The sequence below is a fragment of the Mya arenaria genome, chromosome 4 (genome assembly GCF_026914265.1).
Source record: "Mya arenaria isolate MELC-2E11 chromosome 4, ASM2691426v1".
Classification (NCBI taxonomy): Eukaryota; Metazoa; Mollusca; class Bivalvia; order Myida; family Myidae; genus Mya; species Mya arenaria.
In genome coordinates, this window is record NC_069125.1 from 43,457,903 (window position 1) to 43,478,353 (window position 20,451).

Here is a 20,451-nt window from a genome sequence, read left to right on the forward strand (position 1 = left end):
ATTATCCGTTCACATGTACAAGTGTGGATTGTACATTCGGCATTCAATACTCACTTGTCTTTGTTGAGTACTTCACTTAATTCAGTTTCATCGGTTTAAATTAGTCACCCAAATTAGAAAGATTTTTTTGTGTTTTTACCAAATAAGTAATTTAGGGCTATTGTGGTATTAATTTTAAATTCTTCGTACACGCCGACGACAACACCCAAGCTTAGTCAATCACTCATAGTTTTAAAACAGACGAGCCTCCAAAAGAAACAAGTCCATATACTATAAATATGGTTTTAATATCACATGTCAAAGGATTACCGGAACATACAGTATTTGGGATGCAGTCCGCTACATTAGCGCATGTGTTGGTGATGTCTGGTTCAATAAAGAGGAAGCATTTGGCATTTTCACAATAATACAATGAAAACTATAGAGACAAGCCCAGCAGTCGAGCATTTGGAAAACAAAACATGTTTAGATCCAAGGAACAGACCAAAACGACAATGAACTAGAAACACAAGCATACAGACACTAAATACACCACATACACAAATACACTTAAAACATCCTTTATAATTGTTGTTATTTTGATTCGATTTGAACATTTACATTGTGTTCTGAAATACGATCACTATTTTGTTCCCAAAATGACGAGTATATTGGTTCTCAGTCTTCATTTCATGTCCCATAAAGAAATTATCAACTTACTCTTAAGGCATTTTGTTTTGCCGATGTTTGATGTGAAACCTGCGGCACACTGACATGTCAAAGCAGTACCGGAACATACAGTATTTGGAATGCAGTCCACTACATCAGTGCATGTCTCGGTGATTTCTGTTATAATAAACAGTATTTATTTATCATTTGCATAACAACACAATAAACACTTCAGGGACAATAATGAAATGTCTCAAACTACGTAAGGAATCGTGATACAGACAAAAATCGTTTTGTTTGCTATGACATCTGGTTTGTTGTTTGAGAGAGAAACATACGTTTGCGTTATTAAAAAGATCAATGCTGCGCTATCAACACATACTTATTATAATCTACTAACTCTTAAGGCATTTCGTTTTGTTGGTGATTGGTGTGAAATCTGCGGCACACTGGCATGTCAAAGGGGAACCGGAGCATACAGCATTTGGAATACAGTCCGTTACATTAGCGCATGTGTTGGTGATGTCTGGTTCAATAAAGAGGAAGCATTTGGCATTTTCACAATAATACAGTGGCAACTATAGAGACAAGCCCAGTAGTCGAAGATTAAAAAAAAACGAAAACATGTTTAGATCCAAGGAAAGGACCCAAAACGACAACGAACTAGAAACACAAGCATACAGACACTAAATACACCACATACACAAATACACTTACAACATCTTTTATAATTGTTGTTATTTTGATTCGATTTGAACATTTGTATTGTTTTCAGAAATACGATCACTATTTTGTTCCCAAAATGCCGAATATATTGGTTTTCAGTATTCATGTAATGTCCCATGTAGCGATAATCTACTTACTCTTAAGGCACTTTGTTTTGTCGGTGTTTGATGTGAAACCTGCGGCACACTGACATGTCAAAGCAGTACCGGAACATACAGTATTTGGAATGCAGTCCACTACACCAGTGCATGTCTCGGTGATTTCTGTTATAATAAACAGTATTTATTTATCATTTGCATAACAACACAATAAACACTTCAGGGACAATAATGAAATGTCTCAAACTACGTAAGAAATCGTGATACAGACAAAAATCGATTTGTTTGCTATGACATCTGGTTTGTTGTTTGAGAGAGAAACATACGTTTGCGTTATTAAAAAGATCAATGCTGCGCTATAAACACATACTTATTATAATCTACTTACTCTTAAGGCATTTTGTTTTGCCGATGTTTGATGTGAAACCTGCGGCACACTGGCATGTCAAAGGATTACCGGAACATACAGTATTTGGGATGCAGTCCGCTAAAACAGAGCACGTGTTGGTGATGTCTGGTTCAATAAAGAGGAAGCATTTGGCATTTTCACAATACTACAATGGAAACAATAGAGACAAGCCCAGTAGTCGAGCATTTGAAAAACAAAACATGTTTAGATCCAAGAAACAGACCAAAACGACAATAGACAAAAAACAAAAGCATACAGACACCAAATACACAAATTAATACATACGCAAATACACAGTCGTTTAATTCCAAAATTCAAGATTAGATTGTAATACTTTAAAAACTTAAATTCATAAATGCTTTCTGTGCTATATGTTTTACAGCATACATTGTAACAAAATGCTGATAAATACCACGTACTTGCTTTGCAAACGTTGTTATACTGTGTATATCCGTCAGCACAAGTGCATGTCTTAGATCCACTCGTACCTGTACAAACGGAGTTAGCGGTGGTCGTGCAATTTGTGGTATCTGTGCATGTTCCACCGAGAGCAACTATCAACAAAAACCAAAGCTTATTTTAGATAGTGTAAATATCAAACTGATTTTTAGAATAATGCTAGAAACTCATATCAAAAACAATTTAAACTCAGTACTATCGGCAGAACTTATACGCAGTTTTTTCGTATAATTTGATTCTTGCGGGGGTATAAAGAGATAAAAGTCCATAAGAATATTATAAATAAAATGACAAGAATATAAATAGTGATTGTGTTTATGTGCATTTCATGTTAGCTGCGAATGTAAGTCTTTTTGGGCGGGACCAGGTCTTACCACGACTAAATGATAAAACTTAAATGTTTTTGATGCTAAGTATTGAATTCATATGTCGCTAGTTGTTCAGGTAAAATCGTTTTTATAAGGTGTTCGTTCACTGACAAAGTTTGGCCAGTGTGCAGGAACACACAAACATCCACGTGTTTTATTCCAAAGAAAGAATGATTACAAAAGATCAGTTGCAATGTCGTAAGCATAACAAAATTGTTTTCCATGAGAGGCGAAAGAAAGAAACCTTAATCAACACAACAATTTTAAGGCTTTGACCTATAGAAGCAATTTATAACAGTTGATTGTTACTGCTTTTTAAGATAAATTTAATGCAAATCAAAGATGATCAAACAGCAAACTTTGAGCTGACGACACACGACATTATTCATTACATAGAACGATTCTCCATAAAGGATGGACTGCCAAGTTAACGTCATAGTAGTTTAAACATACGCAGATATAAGCGAGATATAATACATGAACGTTTACCTGCACCAGCTGCCTCATAAAACAATCCCACCAGAAGCAAAAGTAATAACGTCGGTGTTGCTCCTTTCTGTCGAAACAAAATAAAGAAGTCATGTTATCCTGGTTCTAAGTCTATTCCCTCGTCCCCGTTTAATTTAAAGTAATCATTGTAACAATAAAAAACAAACAAAAAACTCCTAATAAAAATGTTTAAAATGCACCACATACCGTCGTGGTAATCCAGTCAGAACATTTAATGTGCTCATATCAATACTCATAAAACAAAAATATAAACTGCCATACATTTCATCCAGCTTCTATATTTCATATTATAGTAAAATGAGGATTGCACAAAACATTAGATATTTCAAATAAGAAATTGTACGTTGCATATTTTAACAATCTAGAATTGAAATAATGATAGTTATGAGCGAAGCAGTTAAAACTGAAAGATAAAACAAGATGAACATAACCTTATCCATGTCAACGCCGATTTTCTGCAGTGCGTCTAGAGATTGTCTTCCGTAATATATCTCCTTCATTGGTAGGTTACACCCCTTCTATATTTTGACCACTAAATGTGCAATAGTTGGGCGTTCACGTGATCGTTCTTTATCTTTGATTAGCGAATACCGAGCCGCCACTGCTTCAATATTTTACCATCGCCAGTGTTCTAACCCTTTAAATGATAATTTTAAATACATATACCGATATATAATTTAGGTTATATTTTCTGAACATCATTTAAATGATACAGAAATAAGGTGGGTTCAGCCGGCATCCACAATCACGCCTTTACAACAAGTATGAAATTTTAAAAATTTTACTGAACGAAGTCAAGAACATTGTCAAAATAAGAACTGTTAACATGGTAAGAACATTGTCAAAATAAGACCAGTAAACTTGCCAATTTAATTAATTGTACAGTGGCTTATAAAAGATCATTTTGTTAATTAATGACAGCAGAGCATATTTAAGAATGCCGTTTACTTTGACTTATATGGAGGGATTCAGTGTTGAACTACATATGTTAAGTTTCGAAACTAGTCATCATTATCTTTATACATATTCACGGTTATGAAGTTTATTGACACTATAAACAGTCTTAACTGTCGATAATTGTTTTCAAAAAAGCCTTGAAATGCATTGAGTTGTTTTCCAACAAAATTATTTAAAGGGCTTTTGTTTATAATCCTTATGTTTATTATATTCATTGCAAAACATGAATAATAAGGGACTAAAGTTACATTTTACATTACAGACAATTAGTTACGTCCAGTGCTAAATATTACAATAAAGAACTGGAACAATATTAATGTAAAACATTAAAGAAACAAGCACAGTCGAAAGTATAAACATAAACCCCGCTTAATGACACAGGGTAACGCTTAAGATTTAGAACACAAAAACAAACATTCAAAACCCCGAAAAATGGAACAACAGCACAAAACTCCAAAAACAACACAGTACATTTATATTTAAGGTATATTTAAAAAAAACTAGGGGTTATCACGAATTGTTAGGTACCGTCAGTGAAAGCCCAGTAGTCGAAAATTTAAAAAATAAACGCTGTTTATACCCTGGTTAAAAAACTCAGTCACATTTGCCACGGCGGAGATAGAGTCTGATATAGCTACGGCCTAAATCAATTATACGGCCACCGCAGCAATCCAACGGCCACCTACTGTAGCGGTCAAAACTTTTAGGGTAGCCACAAGGCGTATTTTGAATTTGTGGAAACAGAAAACCTGCGTCTGCCGTACGGCCTTGAAGTAATAACGCACTGTCAAATTATGGCGTACCTGCAGCAAATATCAAGGCAATCTCAATGTAGCCGAAAACAACCGCACGGTAGCCGCACGCAGGGGGGGGGGGGGGGGGGGGGGGGGCTTACGGCGACCGTGCGGCCATGGTATCACTCTAAGACATAAATACGGCATGTATATTGCTACGGCGCACGAATGATTGAAATGTTCCACGCTATTAACGCCCTGTAAATAATATAGATACGCCGTACGGTTACCCTACGGCCAACGTATATCATTAGCGGCCGCCGCTCGTAACTCTCGGGCTTACGACCACCGAAGCCTAGCCGTAGACCAAATGTCACTGATGTATTTACCTCTTTACCATTTTCCCGATAGTACAAACACACTCGTTTTGAATATAATTTAAAACTAGTCTTTGACACAAGTGCTGTAACCCTATAATGGATTTAGCTTCAGGCCGAGTTTGTTTCTTTCTCATTAGGGTTAAGGTTGGGAAGGTAGGCATAAATGTTTTAGACGTTTACTTCAATTAGAAAATCGAAAATGACATAGGATTTGTCGCCGGTTTATTGGCGTTTACGTTTGCTTATACTAAAAAAATGCGCTATTTATTGGCCATGACTATATGGAGGGAAAACCGAAGTCATGAAATGAGATATTTTGCGTCACCGATCATGCGCTTGACCTTATGGGTCACATAATACAATTTAATATACACGAGTAACTGATGTAAAATATAACAATTTGAACATTTTTTATCAGTTTAAAAGATTTATTGCATTTACAATGTTATTAATCAATCGAAGGCGTCCATTTATAGCTGTCGATTACCTTCAAGTGGAACATGTGAGAATCTTGAAGAGAAATATAATGACAATTAGATTGCAAATAATTATATTCAATGATTTGTTTTTCATTGTATGATAACGCTTGGACACCAGGTGTTCGGTACTGTATTTTCAGTTTGCAGGCTTGCTATTTTGTAAATACGCTGTAAATAAATGATGAATTGTTTAGTGTTTATCTCACACATTTGTCAACTTAAACATACCTTATATTGATTTAGCGTTACACCTCGAAGGTTGTCTGGTGCAGAAAATCTTTCGTTCACCGAATGGCAACGACAATAAATTTCAGACCTTGTGCACAAATTCTGGCATTGCATTTCAGCTTTGCTTCATTTCGTTCGGGCTATCATTGTGTCTGCACTTGATTTTTTGCTGTATCTAACATAAAATTAACTCACTCAATGAACTTATATGGTTCCAATACAATACATGACTAAACGAATGCAAGTACTAACCTTATAAAACAGATACACGGATAGGCTGAACATACTTTGAGTTTAGTATTTTGCTGACCTTTTGCGCGTAATAAATACATTAATAAAAGTATTTTAATTTTTCCGTACATGCTTTCTGCTGAAAAAAAAACACATTCAATACAGTCTACGTTGCAGTGAGGATTAAGTCAAACTTTTTAAATATAAATAGAAAATAGCATCTTTAGTTTAGGTAATCTCAATAAGGCTCGTCTGATTGTGGTGTTTGTATTTGGGTATTTGGTGTCTAAACATATGTAGCTCTAGTTCTTTTTTGTTTTGGTCATTACCTTGGCACCTGAACTGGGCTCATTTCTGAATATGTGACTACTAGACTTATCCCTCAAGTTTTCATTGTTTGATCGTTTAAAGAAATTCAGGCGACCATATTGACGTTTATGGAAATGCTACAATATCACGACTCATAACTGGTGATAGTCAAACAGTTAAATTACGCCAAAATGCATTAGTGCTGGCCGATGGCTTTATGATTTGTCAGATAACATGTTACGGCGATAACATACATGTGAAAGCAATGGACTAAGTAACGTAAAATTTTTTTTTTAAAAGATGGTCGGATTATACGTAACAGTAAATTCATACAAATGACATACACATGAATCCTTTGGGACCCTGACTTTGAAACTAGCCTAGCAGTCAAACTCACGGGGATTAAGCAAAACATACCCATAACGGAACACACAGCAAAACAGACACGATTTGTGTTGAAATGTTTAATATCATTATGAATAAATTTTGATGATACTATTTGACGAATGTTGTTTAGTTTCAGTTGTTTACAGTGGCTTTACATCTGCAAATAATTTGCTTTGTGTCACCTTTGACGGCGGCGTAGGCGTCATTAACCTTGTTAACCTTGTGCCGAAAATAACTTATGTATTTATTATCCAACCATGAAACTAATAGACAAAGTATGTTGGCATTAGGTCTCCGTCCAAGTACATCGTGGACTAAATCGCCCAAATAGCTCAGTTATGTCCATTTTACAATTGAGCGCAATATTTTTGCGCATAATACAGGACAAATTCGATTGTTAATCGTATCAGTTGACTGTTGACTGTTCCGAAGAAACACTTGGATGTTTCGATGCAAAAAATAAAGGTCAATATATTCAAAGTTTACCATCCCATCCAACAAGCGACAAAAACATTAACTAGACAGTTTTCTCAAGCTATCTTTTAACATAAAATACTTAAGAAGGTCGGTAAAAGCATTTATTAAGAAGCTTATTGAAGTATCTACTTCTCATAGCGTTTGATGTGCTTTAAAAGCATCTTTAATGTAAAAAGTATTTTTGAAAATCCTATAATGCATAGTCATAACTAAGCATGGAAAAGATTAAGTCAAACCGAACGGACGCACACACACTGAACATGCGACACGCCCCCTTGACATGGTGAATTTTTATGGCAAGTTCTTTGAAATTGCTGGTAAAGATACGGCTAGGACAAGGTGCTGTATTGACCAGTCCTTATAACATTACTCATTTTGACACTCTGAGTATGACCTTTTAGGTACAGTCCTGCGTCTTGTTCGTGACAAGCCGCCTGATCATCGTTAACATTAATGGGTTTTTTGTTGTTGTTTTTTAAACATCCTATAATGCATGGTCAAGATACAGACGGGACAAGGCTCAGTTAAGACAGGCGTACTCACGCACTGACACACGCATGTGCACACACGTAACTGCCATTGTGACACCTCACCTGGCGAGCTCACCGCAAGCAGTTCGACAAAACATGATTGCAAATACTTTTACAAAGCATTAATCAGAGGTTGTTACTTTTATATAGCCCATATAATGACCTGACGCTGGTAACCGTATTTTCAGTATTGATAGCTTAAAACAGTTTAATTAAGAGATATCAGGCAGATTTATTAACTAAAGAAGACAAAATATTGGATAAGGGTTGCAATGAGATTGCAGTTAATGCTTTGATCATTTATATAGGACGTGGTGCACAACAATAAGACTGTTTTCAGTTTAGTGTTGTCTGAATTTGCTTGGGACTGTTTCTTAATTGAGTATCTGCTTTATTAAACATTTACCAAACTATCTGACTTTGGAAATATTTCCAAAACATTATAAACTAAACACGAGCACTGAACTAGTGAAACAAGTTATCTGCGCACATAATGACTGCTTTGGTAATTATTCTTAGCATTTTTGTTTAAATTTTGTGCATTGTAAAATGAATATTTTTATTCATTTAATAGCGTCCTACTACGCTACAGTGACACTTAAATCTAAATATAATGTAAATCTGAATCAATATGACTTAAATATGCGCTTTGTTTGTTGTTACAGTGACGTTAACAAGAGATTCGAATACTGAAATAAATTGGACGAGCCAAAGTACTGGGTTATGAAGCGCCGAAAACAAACCCGGTACGTCCGACAGGCGAACATATTTGTATTCATGCAGAACAAACATTATGACCTATAAGGCCACAACAAATTGATCATTTGTTCTACGGATTTTGCCCAAAAAAAGGAGGAGCGAGCGAGCGAAATAAAAATTAAAATACTTTTTCCTAAATTTAAGGCAAATCAGAGGCGAGCGCAAGGCGAAAAATTAAAAAAAATATATAAATGTTACCAAATTTATCATACAGTGTATGTCAAGAAATGCTAATTAATTGCAAACATAGGTTCAGTTATTAATGAACAGGTTTTGATTGTATCACATGCAAATCTGTCTCAATATTTAACAAATGGCAATAAGGTCCAGTGCTTTACTATTAACTTCAATTTAAACGTGGATTTATTGTAAAGACAACATTCCTCATAGTAACATACAATTATTTGAAGACCAAAAAGAAAACTATTGTATTCATTCTGTAACTTACTATTACAAAAAAACATTTTAGACTTGTAAGAGTAATTCATGATTTGAATCAGGTCTAAGTTTGAACCTCTTGAAGCACATGATTAAATTGTAGTGACTTTGACATTGCAGAAGATCGAAAATGTAAATAACACAGAGAACATATCTAAAAAAGACATTGTGGATTAAATTGCGGGACAACATAAATGAAGCAGTATCAAACAAATCTGCAAATGTGGCACCAGTCATTATATTAGAGCAGGTGGTGGAATAAAGATATTTCCCTTTAAAGAACTCTCCTTTACCCCGAACCTATGGTTTATAGGTCCGTGCCTTGAAAAAGAATATCATGTCGGCCTCCATAGCTTCAATGCCCATAAGAAACAGGCCACTTTAATTACAGGCCATTTTATACAAATCGATCAAAGAAAACAAGTGGATAAAAACGAAGAATTGAGAAAATAAAAACAGTCATTTTACTTATAAAAGGTTTTATTTTCTGGTTTTACTGATGTTTTTTTTTTTTATACTGTCCATGTGTATGTAATGCACTAGTATCTTGGTATCGTGGAAATACTGACATTTTTCATTTCTATAATATGATGGCATCGGAAAATGTTACCCATATTAAATCCATTGCTCTTTACATTCATAAACTCATGTTAGTTATAGATAACACTTAACTTGTTAACCAAGAGACACAACTCTTATTTAGTTACATATATGCATTTTGTTATATTTGATTTGCATTGTAACATGTATTATGGGCTGGAGGCCTTTCATTGAAATAAACTTTCGTTCGTTCGTTCAGTCAATTGTAACCACGCCCCAAGGTCCGGGGAATAGCGGGGACTTTGACTTTCGGTCCAGCCAACCCCGGGTAAATCCACTGCATTCACCCGGCACTGTGGGGCCACCTGGAAGGTAAAAACTTGGCCCATTTCCACGACTATCCCTGGTATACCCAAGGACCTGGGGGAGGGGGCGTGGTTACCGTGGATTGACTGGTTCATAAATATAATGTACAGGCTGTTTCTAAAACATTTACAAGTCCTACTATTTTTATCTGTTTATAACAATAATGATTATATGAAAACTGAGAAATCATTTTAGAAAATTTAAAAAATAACTCACGAAAACGTTCAATTGTTGTAAGTCGTGTGTCCGTGTATTTTAATATAAGTTTTGCACTCAAAATTCGATTTAGTTATTATTTAAAAAAAAAAATTAAGTACAAAACAATGAATTACTTAAAACACACATAAATAATTATTGCTTTCGATTCTGTGAAACTGTTGTTGTTTACTGAAGACTGTAACCCATTGACTTTGACACTGATTTTCATTTAAAACGTGTATTTTACATTACGAAAACCGAAAGTAACCCGAAAATTAATACCGGAAATAAATAACAACGGTGCTTCCTGCAAAATATTCCCGACAAAAAAGACTGTCAACAAATATCGGCTGTTTTGCGGTTACCCGGACGTGATTTTGTCCTGACACGAGGAAATTTTGCTCGCGAAGAATGTAAAGCATGGAAATACCTTCAAAAAAGGCGAAGTCGACGTTGAAGGATTAAATTCTTAGTAAAATAATTTCAGAAAATAGAGGAAATTCAGAAGTAAACAAAAAAATAATATGCGCGGCCAAATAGTAAGTGTGGGCGCAAAAAAAAAAAACGTATTAATGCAGGTTGGTGACTTGTTGTTTTACATACATAGTATTTGATAATATTCAATGATAAGAAAAGAGGAGTTAAAGTTAATAGTTAATAAGCATATATATTATTTCATCAATTATTTCAAAACAATATAAAATGTATTGCAATATGGTATGTGGTACATTGTTGAAGCCATCTACACACATAGTTGCATAATTAACTTGGTGCAAATGTCAACATGAATGACAGACGGCTATATCCCGCAATGGGTGAGACAGGTGTCAGAATGGCAGATTAGGCCATCAGACAATAATATTTTAAAATGGACGGTAAACTTAACAATGAAAGAGGTTAGTCGTGTCTTTTGTTCGGAGGTTTGCAAGAAAAAGCAAAAGGAGACTTACAAACAGGAACTGAAGCGCGTTAAAGACTGTTTAAGTATGTTACATTTGTATGCCAGTGGTATGAAGTGTTTTGCGAAGAAAAAAATTCAGACCTAATTCCAAAATGTTTTATTATGCTACAATGAATTAACTCTGATTTAAAATATATATTATCAGGGAGTAAAACGGTGAAAACTGTGTCTCAACAAAATAAGTAAATAGTATAGAAAGTTTAAATCATTCACAAGGAATAAAAATATTTTATTTACGAAAATAAATAATACACATATAACAAAATAATCATTTGTTTTGTATATATGCCAGTTTTACATTCAATAGTCTTGACAAAAAAAAACTGTTTGTCTACGACAGGTGCTTCCCTACTCGAAATATATTCACAAGATGTTTCGATTTCTTGAAAAAAAGTAGAAGGTAAACGTCGAGTCAAGTACGTAATTACTCCAAAATTGACTTTTCCTGTTTATGTCTCTTCTTTTAACATGCATATAAATTCAGTTCGTCCAAATTTTCCACAATTTTGACTGCATATATTGAAAGAGGGAATAAGACAAATGTATGTATGCTTCTTGTTTTCATTTTGTTTTACTAACCTCAAAGCTAAAGATAAACAAAGAGAAATATAACCTTTTTAAGTCTATAATTGAGAGACTTAATGTGTCTGTCCATTTGTAAGTCTGTCTGTCTCATACAAAGTTCAGTTACGAAGAACAACTTTCTAAATGATTAATTGTTTAACCATATTTAAATAAGTAATATAATTATAACCAATTTTAATATGAAATAACCCGCTTTGTTCTAACAATTATGAGTCACAAACACCCTATTTAAAAAAGTAAGACACCAGCATTATGTGCATTCATTTTTGTGTATACAGTCAACCGAACTTGTGGACTAAGAATGTTTGTTAGAGTCTGTAGAAGGAACAGACAAATGCATCATTTATGAATGGTATAATATAATGTCTAAAAATTACATTAAATAGACATGGATCAAAACTGGTAAACACGGATGTTACTGCTTCATTGACCACTTGACAGTGATGGTAATGCGGCCGGGCTAAACCATGTAATAACATTAAAATAGTATATGCGGTATTATATGACGTCTGGAAATATAACCAAGCAAGTAAATATATATCAGTAAGATACACGTTAGAATTAGCCTAAATGCTAAACAGTTTATATATTTTCGCACATGAGTCATGACACAACTTCTCTTTGCACCACTAACCAATATTTGCAGCTCAACCTAATTTTAATTTAAATTGAATATTGTAAAGCTTGTAATTGTTTTTATTTTTTAATAATGCAACGAAACACTTTAATCAACATGTTGAAAAGTGTTAATTTATAATTTGATAAATGTATTGTTTAGATTTTACGTTAACAAGTATTAAACGTATTAACTATGAAGTGATTGTTTTCCCGAGTTATTAGGACGTTATATGATAATTGTTTGCGGTAACGTTTTTTTCGTTCTATTTACAGAAAGGGTGAGAAAGAATTAGTGACAGTTTTCTTTAATGAATTAAGCGTATTGTAACAATTCTGAAAATAAATGAACTAGTGGTGTAAATATAAGTAATGAATTGCGTGATTGATGTCATTATTGGGAATATGAACGTAGTTGGGCTGGTTAAAGTACGCATCGAGTCCTTCCACCAGCCCAACTGCATTCATACCCCATTCATCCTTTATTGGTACGATATTCAGTATCTACGCAAATTTGTAGTGGTCGATTCATTAAAGCGGTTTGTGCTGTGATTTGTGAGCATCTTACAGAAAAATACGAAAACAACTGTTTGGAAAAGCATTATTGCTACGTATAAATTGTTCTTTCAAGTACAAAATAGGGGCACCCGTTGCTCGGCTTGCTAAGTTTTTGTCATTTATACAGTTAAGTTAAGAAAAATCGTTTAATATATCTACGATTTATCAACTTTAAAATACCAAATATTGAATAAGTGCTTCAGTAAGATTGATATATGTTACAGTTAATGATTTGTCCACCGATCATAAAGTTAGGCAGTTTTTCAGTTTGGTTTTGCTTCAATTCGGTGTGGCTCGTCCCTGTATTTATGCTTCTACGTTATTTAACCTTATATCAATGGAACTCGTAAAATGCACTGACGACTAAAACTCTTTCATTTAGAACGCCATATCTTTCGAAAGAGTGATTACCAGAGGGTTAACGTTCATTTTAATCTAACTTGACAAATCCCATCATTAAACCACTACCTACTTTGGGTTGAATAGTTAATTCAAGTACCTATACATTCGGAAACCAATGCAAACAATTGCTTGGCATTATCAGGTACATTGCAAATTAATTTCTTCATTGATTCTAGCCCACAATAGTTCAATATATGGCAGCTAAAACATTAGCAATGTGATTTATCCTAACATTTAATTGCACATTGTGTACCAATTTCACTAAGGAAAGGATTTCTTACCATTTACAAATTCATTTTGCATAATAAATCATTGATGTTATTTTAAGAGAGGTTTCCGTTCACCAAACTGAAATAATTTCATGCATCTCAAATTATTTATATCGTATCTGTAACACAACCAGGTCGCTCGACTTATAATAAAATAAAACAATTAAAGTTCTTCCACCTCATTATAGTGACTAGAACAGAGACATTTTGCTGTCAACATAATTACCAAAAACTAAGGAAAGCGTTAACTGTCAAATTAGTTTAAAATAATCTAAAGATACTAAAATGCACATAAATGTTTTTTTGTTACAAAGATAATTAGCAAACATATGAATAAACATACCATTGAAAATAACCTTAGAGTAAAATACCGTGCATAATCGTTCTTTTTTTCATCGAATATCATGCCAATTTTCATTCGTTGAGAGTCACAGTGAAGTATGTGATATGTACCTGAAGCACATACTTTAGACAAATAAGCGTGATTAAATCAGCTATTTTGCTGTATCGATAATGTCCTTATTGAATACAAAAATGTTTAGTGTCCTATGAACTTTTTGAATTGCGTCGACGGTTGTTAGAAATAGGCTTAATAATATTGCTAGAATAATAAATAAACATTTAAGTATTTAAACAGCTTTTTTGACACATTACGTTCAAAATGGCGCAAAAAAGGGTGTGAAGGTGGCTGTCAAATATCATATGATGATGGATTTTATTAAAATGTGCTCTTTTGCTGTTTATTTTGGAAGTTACCAGGTATTGTTATAAGATAGGTTTGCTAACAAGCATATTTCCAAATTTTCCACGATTCGGTACGATTCATGGGTCCTGGGAAGCTCTAATGATTTAAATATTTTTTTTGAAGCAAGAGGTCACAGTGTTGTGGTCGTGGCATTGTCAAACAAAAAATAGCCGTAGTTGATCATTTGTTGTTGGATCAATTCAAGATAGTTGTCGTAGTGGATCAAACTGCAAAGTCGCAACTTATATGTAACTAAAGTTTTGTGCATCGTACGTAACCGTGTTAGATGCATAGTGCGCAGTTAACTACGGAAGACAACAAATGTTAAAGATTATGGTGTCCTTTTTTGTTGCCGTTTTGCCATGGAATTTAATGCGTTTTTCATGTTTTCTAAGTAATAAAACCACATCAACAAGTATGCCAGGATACATGTATAAAGCTTGCTATTGAAGATTTTACCTTTAAAACACATACAAACTTTGTTGCGTTTAAATCCTTCAACCCTTTTTTTCTGTGGTACCACATACAGTTTTCCCGTCTTTACCTTTTGTTGTCAAAAGGAAAATACATGTAGTGAAGTTTGCAATCGGCAATCACATGTTTGGGTTTTGATAATGGTATCAACACCTTGCTATATTATGATTCAAGTGCTTATCTAAGCATAGTAAAATAATTGTTCATACCATGGATTAGACATTCGATTTTAACTTGACTTACTTTTCCTAACAAAATATCTTTTAATGACTATAGCTATAGTTGTCAAACTCATGTTTTTAAATGACCAACCATTGATGCAGCATCATCCATTTAATGCAGGTCGTGCAATGCTTGACTACAATCATTGGTATCATTGTGTTTGCATCAGCTTGAAGAACGTTTACCTAGCGGATGTAGGAATATGGTGCAGTTTTTTGTTGTACAACAGGAGTAAAATTATAATACAATTATAATTGTTTTCCACTTGCGTCTTTTGTCCTCGTACAGGGATTGTGTCCAAGGTGTGCCTTGTTGATTTTAATTAGTGTGTTGATATTTTAAGTTATTCACTTAACTTTAGACAAAAATGCAGTCATGACCTAAAGCAGACCACCCATACTAATAATGCATGACAGAAGACATGTAATGATTCCCACACCCGATATTTTAAGCGTTCACCACTTAATTTTTTAAGCTATATTTGAAAGAGCAAAACCAATGTTTATGATAATGACAATGATGTCGATAATGACATAGACTATAAAGGACCAGCTCAGTGTTTAATAAACTTACGCGTACGTTTCTTTACCGTTGTTGATGTGACGTTCATTATCCTGTAAATGGCATTGTTGAGTAATGTAACCTGTAAATCTTTCTTAGTCCCATATGAAATTTAACTAAATGTTATTTTCCCCGATGATTTTTGTTATATGGATAAACTTGTATTGAAATATTTTGCCACCCCGGTTGCATTAAGCAGAAGTCCTTTTTTTACCCTAAGAGGACCTTCCATGATTATGGGCCCAAGTATGGTGTTGAAGGCGTCGCAGGCAACCTGTATTGGTTCCAATGCCTACTTTGTTGTGAAGAGAAAGTTTGACCGAGTGGATTTTGCAATACGAGTTGTGTTTGTTTGATTTGCCTTAAAAGTCCGACACGCATTAATGTCTCACTGTCATTACTTTTAGAATTTCTTTCCGGATGTGAAATATTGGAGTTTCGAGCCTATCCAGCTTGTCTCACATCATCCCATGGTAGTCGGGTATGAGTATATAATAATCATATTAGAGGACGAGGTCCATTTTTTTGTAAATGGTTTATTATCTAAAGACGAATCAAATGTGATGTTAGTGCATATGTATTCTAAATTTTTAACCAACGTGTATATTAACACACACATCAACGTTTATTGTTGCTATAGTTTGAACTGCGTTATTAGACTTCTAAACAGTCATTTATTCCAGTTTTTCACATGGTGACATTTAGTTTGATGTCTAACTGACGTATATGTGTGTTGAATTCACTCTTCTTATAACAGAATTATTTCCGCGAATCACGACCCCTCATTGATTAAATTATAGTTGTTTTATATTTATCATCATGTTCTCCTTTTAATGCAAGTAGAATAGTATTTAGTCAATCATGTATATACATTTGTTTCTTTAGTAGATAATGGGTGTCAGGAAATAAAAAGTCACTTAAGAAATTATTTTGCTTTATTAATTTTGAAACGATATCATTTTGACACATATATACATTCTTAAATCATTTCCGGACGAACTATACTTCCGATTGATCCGAAAACACACATATCGTTAAGCAAATAAATCTGGTTATATAGACACACCTTTCAAATACGTTCGACGTTTTAACGATCACGTTTGTTTCTGTCTTACTTTCAAACAGAACTTTAGTTGTCTTGAATATTGTAGTATCTTGTGAACAAATAAGCTTGTTTTTATTTAAGAGCTAACCGAGTAAAAGAACATGACGGATTTTCTATATGTCTCTGTTCCTGATTTGTTTTACAGATACAACTAGTAAAGTCAATACAAAAACTAGAACTGGTGTTATATCAATATTACAGAAGACTAAAATTGACGAAGAACCGTTGACATAGAGCAGGCAAACAACAAAACCACTGATGCAGCATGACCGACGGCGTTGCCTGAAATTGAAAGGAATTTATTTGAACATATGTAACTAATTAAGTGAAAAACATAAAAATAAATAGTTTGGGCTATATTCTTCTTTATAAGTATTCATGTAGTTTGCAACATTCAAACACCAGTTCAAAAAACAGACTATTTTTTTTATTCAGGTCTGATGAATTTTATGCGACCAACAATATCACTTAATGTCTATGGTACTATGAACCTAAGACATACCAGACGAAAACCAAAACAATAACATCAGTCACAGGTTTTGATTTAACTTTTTGTCTGCGCAATGCAAGTTTTGTATTATTGACCTTAACTGCATGTACTTTAACCAAACCAACATTAATTTTTGAAATGAAACAAGCCAACAACAAACTGATAAACGGATAATCATTAATATTCTTTATATTTTTATATCATTTTTGTGAAAATTACTTGGAATAGCTGTAAAGAATGTCATATTGTATTAAAATTAAGTTCTTTTAAAAGTATGATGCGCAACATATGCTTTTGAATCAAGACAATTGACGAGATTTGTTGTATTTTCAATGTATATAACTGGTTTTGTGTTTTGACTAATGTTTTATAAGAATTCCTAGGGGCATGAAACTTTGTCATTGTAAGTTTAAGGTTTATTTAGCCAAATAAACACAAAAACGAACATTGTCAACAGACGCGCTAACAAGGAGTTGTATAAACATCAATACAATTATTTAACAATTTATAAATAATTTTGAGACCGAAGTCGATGTGTAGTTTTTGACATAAATACTGATATTGCAATTTAATGTTAACGTCTAGTCCACTCGTTGTTGTACTTACTCTTAGCAACACAGAGATTTGAATCATCTGCCCCCGTGAGTTCAAACGTTGCCTTACAAGCGCAGTTGGTATTTACACATACTGAGTTTGCATCTACAGTAGTACACACAGTAGCATCGGTAGAGCAATCTAGAACGGGAAAGAATAAGAAAACTTTATGAAAGTCAATTGTGAATTCGATTACCGAATTCAGAGTGTTTCTTATATAGGTTTTAGACATATAATTAAATACGGGCACCAGACATCCACATTTAACAAAGCAATTTGACGATAAAAAGTATGACTTTCTAAAGCAATTAGCAGCAAAACATAACGAATTTCATAGGTTACAAGTCATAACAATAATTAATAGAAAAAACTTCAGTTAAAAGCCGTACAAACAAACTGTATTGGTTATGTTTCAAATCGGATAATAACATCTGAACTATTTTCAACTCTATATGTGACTTTCTGATTTATAAATGATATACTCTTTAAAAAAATGTTATTTTTAATGACAGAAACGTTAACATGCCTTTAGGTGTACAAGCAGCGCCATCATTAATGGCAGCACATGCACATTTTGGTCAATTGGCAGCATCTAAATCACAGTATCCGCCCGTAAGTGCTGCGCACTGATTCCCACCCGTTGCACAGGTTGCTCCGACGTCTGCTATGAATATACCAATAGTACGATTAATTGTCAGAAATTTGTTTGCCCATAATTTAAACGTAAACTCAAGATCATGTAAGAAATCAAATTTATTGTTTTACATACTTGCGGAAGTTGGGTGCATCAGAGCAACAATTCCAAAAGCTGCCATCAGTATTCCTGACCACTCCTAGTAACACAAAATACTTTTATATTAAATGCATGCATGGACGTAGAAACTTATGGCACAAACACTTATAATAAGTCGACGTGGTCAATATAATTCCTAAAATTGTCGCAAGTAAAAAGTTCTGAGGATTTTCGACGTTTTACAAAATTTAAATTCAAAAGTCGGATGATGTGAAAATAACCCACTACCATCCAGTTGATCACCCCTGTAAGATGTATTTCCTTTGCGTTCTTATTTATTTATTCGTTAAGTTAAAACAGAGCCCTTCTTAAAACGTATAAGAACGTACCATATTGAAGCGCTTTTACAGAAGTGGTGAATCCTCCTTATGCGGGTGCGCACGGTTTTTATATAAGAAAACATCTTAACACAGTCATCAGATTGGTCTACAACTTAATGATCATCTATTTTCAACCAATCAAATAATATGTTATTCATAATGTTTTTGTTTATCGGTTATCGTAGCAAAATGTGAGGATTAAATTCTCACTTTAAATCATTGAGTGAACTTGTTCAGCATTGAACACATAATTTTTGTTTACTTCTTACGTTTTTTTTAGACAAAACAACAATGTTGGCCTGATCATTAATAAATAAACAATGAAAGTTATACTGTTAGTCTTCATATCCGTATTAATTAACTGTTTAAGTAAGTGTTTTCAGGCCGCCAACAACGCAATCAAGGTTGCCATGCATGAATAATATGACCTTTGATGTTTTCCTTGAAAACAAAAACAAAAACATAACGACAACACAATCTTGAATGCAGTAACGAACTTGTAATTGAAAGCTTATTTCAATAACAAATTATTTCAACTTAATAAACAAAGAAGAAAACTATTTTCAACACAAGAAATGTCAAAACATTTGATTTTTTTCCCATAATTTTTTCCATATTTTTGTTCTAAATAAACTCTAGACTATAGCCCTTGTCGCGGTTTCAAAGTCACTAAACCGCGGGATCTGCTTTTTCACATAATAAACCGGAACTCGTTGTAATATACTCGTTCACATTTATTCCATACAATCAAACAGTCAATCAGTCAGCATAACAGTACGTAATGGAACTCATCTTAACGCTATTGTACGTATAGGAACGTAAATGAACGCTAAGGAACGTATGAACGTATGAACGGTTATCTGAAATAACCCAAACACAATAATTAAGACACATACATCATATACACAATAATAATCCAAATAATGCAATTAACATAGCAAATAGATGTTCACAGAGTATTTTCAGGACATTCGAAAATACTTAGTTACGAAAATGCTCTGAAGTTTTGTAGCTATCAAAAATTGCCTTAACTAACCTTTCCGTTATATATTGTAGATTAACTTCATTTATAAAAAACAAAATGTTACAAAATATAACTTACTAAACATTGGTACGTATTCCGATTTATTTAACCAAAGCCCAAACATTCGTTCATGTCTTTTCACTCGCACCTCACTTACTGACCAAATTTACTTTCGCCCAGAGCCCTCGCAGCTGCCAGCCAATCAAAACACAAAACATTCTCATGGTAACCACGCTAAATATATTTTGTATACGTATCTTGCATACCCCAAGCAAATAATCTAAACAATGGGTCTGATTAATTTGTTCTATTATTACTACAATGAATCATACTCGTTAGCGACCTACAAAGCTGATGAATTTAATAAAAATATTCCTAGCTGCGGCACAGCCCTTAAGATTTACGGCCAAGTGTGTTACAACTAGACAACGGATCCGCTACCAGCGACATAATGTTTTGGGGCTTTCTATTATACAAACTAATCAGGAGTAGCCACGTCGCT

At 33.8% G+C, this 20,451-nt stretch overlaps 1 long non-coding RNA gene across 1 annotated transcript; it reads right to left on the minus strand.

Moving 5' to 3' along the window:
• Positions 1-699: 699 nt before the first annotated feature.
• Positions 700-1,929, minus strand: LOC128231156 (uncharacterized). Its single transcript, XR_008260305.1, has 3 exons — positions 1,861-1,929; positions 1,049-1,174; positions 700-825 (listed from the first exon to the last, which is right to left on the minus strand). It is a non-coding gene; the product is annotated as an uncharacterized LOC128231156 (long non-coding RNA).
• Positions 1,930-20,451: the final 18,522 nt, after the last annotated feature.